Source organism: Streptopelia decaocto, assembly GCF_964273445.1.
Source record: "Streptopelia decaocto genome assembly, chromosome: 7".
Lineage (NCBI taxonomy): Eukaryota > Metazoa > Chordata > Aves > Columbiformes > Columbidae > Streptopelia > Streptopelia decaocto.
The window spans coordinates 11,721,756-11,735,351 of NC_138661.1; the positions used below are offsets into that span (position 1 = coordinate 11,721,756).

The 13,596-nt window shown below is 39.6% G+C and overlaps 1 protein-coding gene across 8 annotated transcripts in view; it reads right to left on the reverse strand.

Moving 5' to 3' along the window:
* The window catches only part of TRAF3 (TNF receptor associated factor 3), a 74,394-nt gene that overhangs the window by 58,884 nt on the left and 1,914 nt on the right, over positions 1–13,596 (reverse strand). The gene's annotated exons all lie outside the window — the stretch shown is intronic.

A 13,596-nucleotide genomic window follows, 5' to 3' on the forward strand; every position in this document is an offset into this window, starting at 1 on the left:
CAGCTTTCCCATCAGTCTTGACAGCACTGTCCTCCCATGGGCTTCATCATCTTTATCCACATACCAAATACCAGTCCTCACCCCCTATGCACCGGTAGGCTGCACTACCTGGATGCCTTATCAAAAAACCACAGCCAGAACAATATTGGTTTTGTGGTCTGCCTAAGGCAATTGCTGCAATTCAAATCACAAGAATAAGCACAGCTCTTCCTAGAGCGTTAGACATCTGGAAATCACACAAGCTTAATCTGCAGGTTTTCAAGGTGGCCCTACAGAGATCAGAAACCTCGAATCTACTGTTTTAAGCCAGGGTCACGTCATGAAAACAATTTCCTTAATTCAGATAGGAACATAATGCTATCTAAGTTTCAGTTGTCCTTGTCTAACAATGTATCTCCATGTGGTTCAGGGAAGGACCTCAGTATAGTAATCCAAAACACAAAACGCACAATGCAAATTATAAGTAAATAAATAAATAAAGAGATAGATAGATAGATAACAAACCAACACCAACCACCACCAAAAAACTTGACCATAGGCAAAGGATGGATCAAAGAAGGGAATCCTTGCAGCAGCAACAAACAGCTGCATTCCAGCCTGTAGTCCAGCCCCTGACCTTTTACCTCTATTGAAAGGAAAAAATGAGAGGAAGAAGGCTGACAGAACGAAACTACTCACCTGAAAGACTCCATTTTTTCTGTAATGGAGACTTCTGTCCCTCTACATGGCTCTGCTTGTGGGCATAAGATAAAGTCCCCCATATAACTGTTTAAGAACTCTAATAGCTGACACATGGACTTCTCTGACCACATACCTCCATTTCAACTATCCGCAAGTCCGAGTACAAACCAGAGACAACCCTGAAGCTTTCTGTGTTTTGGGAACCACCAGAAACAATTACATTGCAACAAATTGCAGGCAATAGTATTACCAATTTAAAATGCGTAATATTCTATTTCTCTCTGCATTTCTGCCCTGGTCAATATCAGTAGTAGGTCAGTTTTACCAGTTAACATCATCCTGAAAAGACATCATCCTCACATCAATATGATCCTGCTTGCTTTTCCAAAATTAGCTAATTTGGGCTGTCTAACTAGTTCTGTCAGAGTCATGGTAAAGCTGTAACACTGTCACTAAGAGCAGTGATCACTGAGTATCCGTGGAAAGAATGACACAGTCGCCACTTAGTCTCATCCTACTTATTGAAAACAGACTAATATCCTGCATTAGCTCAGGACAATGGAAGATGAAGTCTTCTATACTAATTTACAGCCATTATATCCTTGCCTCTTTATTCTTTCAGTGAACATTTGGATATGTAAGGTGGTTTAATCACAGTCCATTTAGAAACACCACCTCAGAAGTCACTCATATGCAAACATTAAAAGTTTCTTAAAAACATTTCTGTTTACAGGAAAACGAGTAGAGACCAAAAGAACAAAGTGCCAACAGCAGTTTCAGGAGAGTATCATGAGGGAAAGGCTGTGGATATTGTCTACCTACACTTTAGTAAAGCCTTTGACACCATCTTTACAAGCATTCTCCTGGAGAAACTGGCCACTCATGGCTAGGATGGGCATACGCTTCACTGGGTAAAAAATTGGCTGGATGGCCAGGCCCAAAGAGTTGTAGTGAATGAAGTTAAATCCAGTTGGTGGCCAGTCATGAGTGGTGCTCCCCAGGGCTCAGTACTGGGCACAGTTCAGTTTAATCTCTTTATCAATGATCTGGACAAGGGGATTGGGCACACTCTCAGTAAGTTTGCAGATGACTCCAAGCTGGGTGGGAGTGTTGATTTGCTCAAGAGGAGGAAGGTCATACAGAGATCTGTACCCGCTGGATCAATGGGCCAAGGCCAGCTATATGAGGTTTAACAAGGTCAAGTCCCGGGTGATGTGCTTGGGTCACAACAACCCCAGGCAGCGCTACAGGCTCGGGGAAGAGTGGCTCTGGGGGTCTGGATCAACAGCCAGGTGAACATGAGTCAGCAGTGTGCCCAGGTGGCCAAAAAGGCCAACAGCACCCTGGCTTGTGTCAGGAATAGTGTGGTCAGCAGGACTAGAGAAGTGATTGTGCCACTGTACTTGGCACTGGTGAGGCCCCACCTTGAATCCTGTGTTCAGTTTTCACAGAATCACAGAATGTTAGGGATTGGAAGGGACCTCAAAAGATCATCTAGTCCAATTCCCCCACCAGAGCAGGAGCACCCAGATGAGGTTACACAGGAATGTGTCCAGGTGGGTTTTGAATGTCTCCAGAGAAGGAGACTCCACAACCTCCCTGGGCAGCCTGTTCCAGTGCTCTGTCCCCTCACTGTGCAGAAGTTTCTTCTCATATTTAAGTGGAACCTCTTGTGTTCTAGTTTGTACCCCTTGTCCTATCATTGGTTGCCACCAAGAAGAGCCTGACTCCATCCCCCTGACACTCACCCTTCATATATTTATAAACATTAATGAGGTCACCCCGCAGTCTCCTCCAAGCTAAAGAGACCCAGCTCCCTCAGCCTTTCCTCATAAGGGAGATGCTCCACTCCCTAATCATCTTCATTGCCCTGTGCTGGACTCTCTCCAGCAGTTCCCTGTCCTTCTTGCACTGAGGGGCCCAGAACTGGACACAATATTCCAGATGTGGTCTCACCGGGGCAAAGTAGAGGGGGAGGAGAACCTCTCTCGACCTCCTAACCACCTAATACACCCCAGGATGCCATTGGCTTTCTTGGCCACAAGGGCACAGTGCTGGCTCATGGTCATCCTGCTGTCCACCAGGACCCCCAGGTCCCTTTCCCCAACTTATACTGGAACCTGGGGTTGTTCCTGCCTAGATGCAAGACTCTACCTCATCATAAGAAGGACATTGAAATACTGGAGAGAGTGTAGAGGAAGGCAACAAAGCTGGTGAGGGACCTGGAGCACAAGTCTGATGAGGAACGGCTGAGGGAACTGGGGCTGTTTAGCCTGGAGAACAGGAGGCTGAGGGGAGACCTTATCACTGCCTACAACTACCCAAGTAACAAGTGATAGGACAAGAGCAAACAGCCTCAAGTTACACCAGGGGAGGTTTAGACTGGATATTAGGAAAAAAAAATTCTCCACCAAAAGGGTTGTCAGGCATTGGAACAGGCTGCCCAGGGAAGTGGCTGAGCACCACCCCTTTTAAAAAAGTGTAGATGTGATGCTTAGAGACATGGTTTAGTGGGACTTGGCAGGATTAGCAGTTGGACTCTATGATCTTAAAGGTCTTTTCCAACCTAAATGATTCTGTGATCATATGGGCTCAGGGAGCTCTAACAGGGAATAAGGCCGTATTCAAATATGTATTATTAAAACACTCTCTAAATACTCCTCTTTCTACTTACTGTGTGTAATACTTTGCAATAGGCTCTGATGCCTTAGCGCTGGTGACTAACCACAGCCATTAAGATATTGGTACATCTTTATTTGGCCTTCTCACCTCTTCCTTAGAATTTACTACACATGATTTTTACAGTTCACTTCACAACATAAAACAACATAAAACTCATGTTCACTAGTGGTTTAAACACTACCCAAGGTACAAAGTGAGTTCCAGCACACTGCAGCTCCACATCTACTCTAAGAGTGAGAGAAGTACATTATTTCATTTCAGCATTGGTAACAGCATCAAGACTGACATGTTGCATTTAGTCTTAACATCCAGCATTTCATCTAAGATAACACAGGAGGCCGTAGGCCAAGTACTTTTAAGCTCAATGACATCTTGAATTGGATTCAGTATTTGAAATCAGGAGAACAAGAGAAACTAAACCTACATCCTGGGTTGCAAGAAAAATGTAGACCACATGAAACTTAAAAGCAGTGAGGTACCCAATGCCACTGACCCCATCAAGACCTGTTCACTTTGAACAAGAGTTCTGTTCACCAGAATACCTACATGGGTTCCTGGTTTGGTATCCACTTGCACTAAATGGTTACTAAACAGTACTAAAATTGTTCTTCGTTATTCAGTCCTTAAAGTCACTGTTGGAAAATTTTAAGTATCTCAGGAGCCAAAAAAAGATGCCTAGCCAATATTACCCAAGACGACAACAGTTACTTGCATCTTCCTGCTCACTTTTGCACTCCATTGCATGCTACCTTTGCAGCCATGTCCTTTAAACCAGACTGTTTCTCCTCAGTTGCCCAGACCTTAAACAAGGACACAGAAAGAACTGTGATAAAATACTTCTGAGAAATTTCTAATGGCCCTTGCCATCCTGCTGTTATCTTGCAAATATTTATAAACAAAATATTTACCCTAATTTTTTTGGAAAATGAATTTTATTACTCAGTTTCATATCACTCATACCACAGAAAACACAAGATACAAAAACTCTCTTGAATTGCATTTAACTTCAGGTATCCCAAATAGATGCGAATGAGTTAACACTTGTGCCATTCTTTCTTACACATCTTAAACACTGTCAACTTATTTCATACAATTTCTTCTCAGATTTCAGATCATTAGCAATGTACTGATGTAGCCAAAGCTGCTTGTTGTCATATGTCGGTGGAAAAGAAAGTAAAATTAGTAATTCACACTTGTTCCCTAAAAAGCAAATAACTTCAGTGAATTCCACTTAGCCTCTAACGTGTTTCTATGGTGTCTTAACTACACATTCTCTGAATTCCCACTATTGTCTTTATTTTGTTGTTCTCTATTTTACTGTTCTTCCTCCTTCACTTCCTAGAAATACTGAATTTTATCAGTCCAAGTCAATCTTTCACAAGCTGTTTCCTTCCATCTTCTTAATCAGCTCCTTCCTCTGTTGGTCAATATTAAATCAAGACAAGCATCCACATTTATTATCAAGAGCCTTCCTGCACACAATAAATTGTTACACAGAAGAGCATGTCCCATAATCCTTTCTCGAAAGATACCTGTGCAAATAAAATCCTTCATTTATGCCAAATCTTATGTTTGATTATTTGTTGATGTGGCATTTTTTTAAAACAGAAGTTTTACCAGCCATTTTTGGTGAGTCCACCACAATACTGCTTTTAGACCTTTTTAGATGTCCCCCCATCACCTTATTCACCTAAAAATAAACATACACATCCTTAATGCATTACAATACGTTGTCACTTCTTCCCTCACTGTCCTTACTATGCCCCCTCTGATCAACGTTCCTGTGTAATATGCTGTTGATGCCATTTTGGCTGTAGGAACAATATCTATTTCTCGACCTGGAGTCTAAGCACAGCAACATACAATGACAAATCCTGTTAATTGCCAAGTCTTAGCCTGTAAACACAAAGGCAGCATCCTAACCAGTTGGAAGTCAAGGTAGCATCTACTAATACAGTCCATGATACTATCACCTTTCTGTCTGTACACTATCCTATGCAATGTTAGAATCAAGACTTTCTATTCAAGGTGACCAAGCACAACTTACTTTGTGCCCGATTAGTTTCCACCTTTGGTTTAAGCCTCACCGAGCAAGCCAATCACACAACTGAGGAACAGAAAGTTCATATCTGATGTGAAGTTGTCTGGCTGGATGACACTCTAACAGCTATCTTTTAATTGTTCCTTTGAGGTTTATTATTGGAAAGCTATAAGTTATTATAAGCAAACTGATAAAAACATTAATTGTCAAGATCGCTCACACCGCAGCTTGCTCATTTCTCCAGTTATCAGATAACTGATAACTTTTCCTATTTGTATTATTCCAAAATGGATCATTAAGACCAGACAGAATGATCCCTCTGCATATTACTTCAACCTGCTAGATTTCAGGGACCTAACAGTACTTGCCAACCACACATTTCAACCCTGGCCAACGTTAGAAAGTCAACAACGATTTTCGCAAACTTCTCCATTTGATTTTTTTTTTTAAACAAAAAATTACATGTGAAGAGCAGTGGCTGCTGCACATGACTTTAACAGCTGTTAAACTCAGGCCAAGTCTGTTGAGCTAGGCTTCCAGCTGCTGGATCTGAAATTATTTAAACTTTCTAACACCAAGAAGTAGATTTTTGCTCAACTACTTCAACAGAAAAAAGGAAAAAAAAAAAAAACACTTAGTTTCTTAAGAATGATTTTGCCTCTTGCATTTCTTGCTCAGTGTTATTTAATGCTACTAAACTTTTTTTGCTAGCTGGTCACAATTACCTTGATTCTTTAAATCACATTAACAATACTTCTACCTATAATGAGAAGAGGGCTGCGGCTTCATGGACTCGACCTGACTAACTTCTATCGCTCTTGAGCAACATCATCTCTAAAAGTGAGGGATTTTTTCTACTTACAGGCCTGCAGTCTGAGAGAATTCAAAGACATCAGCAACCTTGCCTTGCTATCTTTGAAGAAGTCCTAACAGCGAGGATTATTTAACACACTTGCTAAGGCACAATTTTTTTTATTTAATATGTATCTCAACTCTATTGCAGTGAGTCAGATGTCCAGTCATGTGTGTTTAGGAGTTTAACAGCTCTGACCTACAGTATTTAAGATGGTACTCGGTGCCTCTTTGTGTAGGCATCATCTTTGTTCCCCAAAGTTCTTCTAAAATCACTAGTCGGTCAGGGCTCAGGCAAAGGTACATTACCATTAAGTGTTTAAGTTAAAACACTGCTCTTAAAAAATAAATGCTAGTGGACAGGGGTCAACAAGAAGACAGGAACCCAAATACTAGATTAATGAGGGTGTTATTGCTGCAATAGTCAGCCTACTTCATTTCTAGGTTTTATAAATCAAGTATTTCTTGACACTGAATTCCTTTAATACTGCAGTATCCCCATCTACTTGATGGCAAAGCATGAACGTAACACACAGTTAACACTTAAACAGATGAGAGCTACAAGAGAGGCAGCTGTTAAAATCTAAATCACCCATGCAAAAAACATATGATTTATTTCTTCCATACCTCCTGCCCATGGAGACAGACCTTTTAGTATCTTATCTATTCATTTCAAACTGGAAAAAAAATCTGAGCGAGTATCTCTGCCTTTAAAAAGTATTTTAATAAAGAGAAGTCCTTTAAAAAAATAAAAACCACAGTCATAAAAACAGTTCTAGGCAGAAGCCTGCTTCCTTTACGTATATAATAATTTCAGTCCCAGCAGCACCATCTAATGGAGAGCTCACCAATTTTTCCTGTTCTTTAACATGACAAACATTTTATTTTGGACGTGTCAACAACTGATACTTTAACACATGGCCCATTTAATACTCTATAAAAAAACCTGATTAGCTACTTGAGAAGCCAAATCATTTCTCCATAGACAACATTCAGTTTTTTTCCCCCCCACAAACATTACATTCAGATGCAAATTTATTAAGTACAACAAGATGTTTGTTTAATCAGGAGATTTTAGTTATAAATACTTAAAAAAAAAGTAATTGTGAAGCAGCAATGCCAGCTTAAAAACACAGTGACCTTAAGCATATTTAAACTTTCCTTCCGAAAGCAAACCAGAGATATGTCAGCACCTCTAAAGTGTAAGGAACCACAGCAACAGAAGTCACTACCTACACCTGCTTGAGATGAAGTTAAGCATTCCAAGACATCTTCAGGTTGCACTTCTGCTGCAAAACATAGTATGGGAGATAGGTAGCAAATTATCATAAGCATCAATAAAGCACGTAGCATGATGACTGTTGTCGTCTTCCACTGTTTATCTCATTAACATTTTCTCACACAAACAAACATGACAGAACTTGCACACAGAAAGGATCTATAAGGAGTATTTTGTCCTCATTGTTCCTTATATATATCACAACATTGCAAGTAAGGGTTCAGCTACTTTGAACTTTTCCGATTAACTCAGCATATGGACACTCTAGTTCTGGAATAACTGCTTTTTTATGTATAGTCATATTTAAAAAAAAGTATTAGTAAAAAAATCTGCAAAATTACAGCATCATATTTTGACTATATGTATTAACAGCTCTGTTTACACAAACAGAACAATCCCAAGCTTCTTCCTTATTTATTTTGAGAGAATCTCCTCAGCAAAAATATACAGAATGCAGTGGGCAGATACTTATTTGCTTGCCATATTTTTTTTTTTTTAAAAAGGCAAACAACAACAACAAAAAGAACCACCACAACCCACACAACCAACCAACCGAGTAAATCCCCCAAAACTCCCTCAAAAATCTTACTGGCTATAATACTGAAAGTTGCATGTCTAAATAAACCTTTTCAAAATGAAAGCGAAGTTTTCAAGAATTTGTAAGAAAGAAAGAGGAATAAGAGAAATGTATGGTCCCAGATACTGAAAAATAGCTTATGAAGTTAACACACAAATAACAATAAACTTGTTTTAAAACATCTTCCTAGAGATTGCCCAGAGCATTCTTCTGCACGTGCTCAAAAAAAGCCAAAATACCTTGCTGTAATACAGATACAAAAAAAAAACCCTGCCAAACAGTATAAGCAGCACAACAGCAATATCCTCCAGCGGAACTACAACATAGGATCCATTGGTATTTCCACTGCATCTCAACACCATGGGTGAGTAGTAAGACATTTGCTAATCTGAAAAATTGAATGCTCAGAGTCTATAGAAAGAAACGTGTTTAAACTCCTGATGGAAAACAGAAGGAGCAGATACTGCTGACTTCAGGTGATACTATGCATTATTAACTTCAAATGAAGTTAGCCTGAATCCTTTATTTTTTCCCCACCAAAAATGCTGAGTTTTAGAAGGCAATGAAAGCCCTACTGCATCAAAAGGTTCTAAAACTGCTAGAGATGTGCATATGCAAATCAGCAGTCTTCATTTATTTAGGTATCCAACTTCCCCCTACTCAAACCATCAACCAAATGGTAGCATTTTGAGAACAAGTCATTTTACAACTACAAGCGCTTTACCTTTGGCACCTATTGAATGTAGAACTGGTATCCTAATCAGGCTCAACCACAACAGTCATAGCAATAAAAACATTCCCAGGCAAAAGCACAATGCTCCTCTCTCAAGGATGTTGTGCTGAACAGAAAAGGTGACAGTGAAAAGGAAGAAATAAGAAAGCAAGGGTAGATATAAGACGCGTACTTCAGACAATAGTAGGGTACATTGTGGACCATCTTTAGTGGCCTGGAAGAGGAGAGCCTGTTAATTCGCCTGGAGTGGGAGGTGGAGTGAGCGGAAATCAAAGCACCAGATAGCTACAAAGAGGTCAAAGAAAAGTGGATTTGCAGAAAAAAAAAAAATTAGACAGACGTGTGAAAGTAAGTACAAGCCTGGAAACAAGTATTTCAAGAGAAAAGTGATGTAAATGCAAGCAAAGGGGAAAATACAGTCACTTCGCTCAAGTGCAAGGATGAAACTACCTTGCAATAAAAGTCATCCCTTAACAACTCTAAAATGACAAGAGATCTGATCGAAAGCAGCTCAAAACAAGTCACTTCTAAGAATCAGAGGAACCAGCTTCAGAAATTAAGAGCATTTATACTGTTCGGTCAAACAACTTAAGATGGAAGAGAAGCACAGCATGGACAACAGCATTGCATTAGTAGAAGAACATAAAATGCCAAAAGAGGAGTCACTTGGGATGGTTTAAAGGAGATTAAAACAAGTTCAATGAAAATTGTAAGGCTATACTTTCTATGCAAATTCAAGACTTAATGCCAAGATTACCTACTCTCAGAAGGTTCCTCTCTGGAAAGACAGAGAGAAGCTGTAGTCAAACTGGTACAGTAGACATCTCCATTAAAAAAACCTCTAATCATTGTTCTAATTATCTTCCTCCATCAAGTACATGGACAAGCTTACAAAACAAAATCCATTCACATTGCCAAAATTTGGTTTATGAGCTGGGCTTAGAAAGTTACTTAAAGCACATTTATTGTGTGAGTAAGCTGGTTCCACAGAATATGAAAAACTTGTTTACTTTTCTAGAATGTCTAAAGCAAAAAGTTGGGAACAAGCACCAGAACAGCTACCGCTGACAAATTCTGCCACGTACGCTCAGCTTCCCATAGCCCTGCATGTTTGCTGTATGCAACAATGGAAGAGTGTGAAACAAACACAGCTTCCTGTCCCACGATGCTGACGGTGCAGAACGGTGCAGCCCTGCAGAGGACACACAACAGGATGCCTCTACACAGCACTTGCAATTCATTTCATTTATCGACAGATGACACCTGTACTGCCCTGCTGGGTCTCAGCACTTCATCCTTTTTGAGGTCCTCAGATGGTAGGAAAGTGCCACTATTCTCATTTTACAGGCCAGGAAAAGCATCACCACAGAGCCAGAAGCCAGAGACACATAAGCCACTAGCTGCATCAAAGTTAATCTCAGAACTCCCAGTCAGCTACTACCTAACCTAAGAGGAAGCCAAGGATCAGAACCTTTTTCTTCCCCAGCATCTTAAAGACATCTTCCACGCTTAAGGAAATGTCTGTCTTGACAAGGCTGATCACCTCTCCAAGCATCTCAACATCAAGTTCAACCGCACCAGAAAACAATAAACAAAACAGCAGTGGAAGAAGCATCAGCAGACCGTCTTTCCTCATCCCGGCAATTGTCCCAAGCACTTGACTGAGACATCATGCTTCCTCTTGCTCTGGTTCTTAGACACACTGGGTTTTGATTATTCCTGGCATAGCAGAAGAGTTTCAAGAGAAGGAAGTGACACCACTCTTGACTGGCCTGTGGCTCGCTGATGAGAATACTCCCCAGGGAAGTGAGAAACTTGGACTGGAATCCCCCTTCTGCCCTGGGGACTTGGGCACGATGTCACATCACTCAGCACTGCAACATCAAAGCCCCTTGTCCGTTTAGCCCTAACGGAATGACTTACGGTACATACAGCTACAGGAACAACAAAAGAGAAATGCGGCCTCCAGGTCTCCTAGATTTTATGCAGGCATCTTCAATAGACCATCTTCTCTTTCTTGATAGACGGCAAAGCTTGCAGGAATGAATCGGCAGCCAGGAAGGCACTTCTTATCTTACAGTAGCATCTGCAACATGCTTTTCAAGTCAGACCAAATCAAAATAGCTCTTTTTGCTAGACACCCAAGAAAGCTGTAAAGACTTGTGGCATTTCAAGTTTGTCTCGAGTAGGCATTTCTTACTTTATTTACAAAAATATGTTTTTCATGTTAATGCAGAAACCACAAAGTCAGACAAAAGTTCCATATTACTCCAAATGTTAAATATTTCTAATTATAAGCTTCCACATAGTCATCATCAAAGCACATAAAATACAAGTTTCATTACTTCTTTCACTAATGTTTTATACTAAGCATTTGCTACGCATACTGTCTGTGAAAGGACATGTTCAGAGCATTTAAGCTATACTTCAGAATTACTAGCAATTTTTAGCATTTTAAGTAATCTACAGTATGTTTCCTCTATACATCAGAGACCTCTATTTCATAAATGATCATTTAATGATACTATGTAAAAGAGTGCTGGAATTTAAAGTATTCCTGATAGGCCCACTGACGTTCTAATATCTGTAATTTGTAAAAATTCAAAGTACACAACACCCCAATTTTCAGTACAAGGAGGGAGCCATGAATGGAGGCCATCATGCAACTCCTGTACTGAACTTCTGCATCCACAAACACATTGGGATTTCGCTTGCCATGCTGCCCTTGTCTAGATAAACTGCAGAACATAGAATTCTACTAAAAATCACATTTTACACATGCAGAGCAAAGCAGCAGGGAAGAACAACAGCATGGAAATCAAAGGCTTAACATGTTTTGGGGGGTGGAGAGGATTAGTGACCTACAGTTGTGGTATATAATTTTAGAGACACCTTGTTAACCTAGTTACAAAGCCAACAGTCAGTAGCAATTGAAATCACAGTGGCAACAGTATTTTGCTCTCAGTGCTCCAGTAGAAAAGATCTCCAAGAAGAAAAGCACCCTAAAAGACAACGTAAATATATATATACACACACACATAATGATTCCCAATAACATTTTGCCTTATTTTCTCCGTAAGTTCTAAGATCTTCTACTGTATACTTTCCTTACTCATTTTCTAGGGGCTTTTTTCTTTATCTCCTCTTCTCTTATTTGCCACTAGCACCGAAGAAGAGATCACCTCTTCCTACTTTGCAGACACCTAATGATCTTTCATTGCAAGTTGCCCCCATTTCCTCCCAATTCTCTAGTCCTTTCTCCTTCTAGCTTAAAAAAGGGTACATAAAATTGAAATGTGTTTATGATTTGTCAAACACATATACTGATTTTAAACTATCCATTTATGAAGCTATGGGTTTGCAGCAACCTTTGCCAGCTCTTCAATGCTGTAGATTCTAGCTCACCACAGGTTAAAAAGTATAAGATAAATCTCAGAGTGACTAGAGCATTATCTCTTGTGCTACAATCACACCCTTATTCTGTTGCACAAAAATATACAACTCTCCATCCTTTGGCTTCTTTACCCTTACCACATCATGAAATCTCCAATTTCACCATCTCCCACCACTTCTGGTGTTCCTGAGCCATACGCCAAAAATGCCAGGAGGTTTCAAATACAAGCATCATATTCAGAAAGTACCCGCCCACAGGCAAAAAAAAAGTCTTGGCAATTCTTTAAAGGAACTGTACACAAGAGCACAGACATCTGAAACCAATGTGTAATGAGTAGTCTTCAGACATCATAAGATTCAGCACCTTCAATTAAGAAACACTATTATAATTACAAAAACTAATGAAATCCAGTTATTGCATCATCTAAGATACCAGAGATCAAAACATGTTATTCTTGCAATATCTATTCATACAAGGCCAGTTTAGGATACTGGAGTTGATTCAAGTCATTTCTATTTTTAAACTGCCTTTTCATCTACATAAGAATTATGATCATCTACTTATCAATGCACTTATGTTCCAGTGGTTTAACAACAAAAGTTAAAAATTAAGATTTCTGGTTTTTCTTCTTTTCAGCATTGCCGTATCTACCAATACAACAGCTGAACTTCAGTATTGAAAAAACATGCTCCTCTTCTCTCACTTAAACTTTTCATTATGGACAAGAACAATGTAAAGATCTAAAATATCATATCTTCATATAATTTAGAAGACAAACTGTAGCAGCACGGACTAGTAAGACTTCAAAAAGAATTTTTGTCACTGATGGTAACTACTGCCATCTTACACAGTTTTCCAATGTATCAACAGTAAATATGCTTATACAATGGTCAAATTCGCTGAATCCATACTAGAACAGCTTCTAAAAACTGGTATCATCAAATTTAATTGCAGAAGGAGTTCAGGAAAGCCTAAAGACTGAGTGATTTAGCATCCTCTTTTGACTAGAATTAATCTTATTTGCTACTGAATGCACTTTACCTTCTATGTCCAGCTATTATTAGAAGCTTCTCATCAAGTCATATTTCAGTAAAACACCTACCGTTTTCACGTTGGAAGAAAGCAACTTTTATAACCTCATAGTGCTGCCCGCTTGCAGTGCCCAAACTCATGATACATCAATGTTTCTGCTCTCAAGCTTTGTGACAAGGGGTTTCCCAGTCCAGCCTTAAGAAAACCTCTGATTCCATCCAAATGTTCAAGTATTTCCCATCTTAAAACAAAAACCCTGTCCCTAAAAACAACAATAAATAACAATAAACAACATTTACATCTACGCTAATCCATACACAATGTA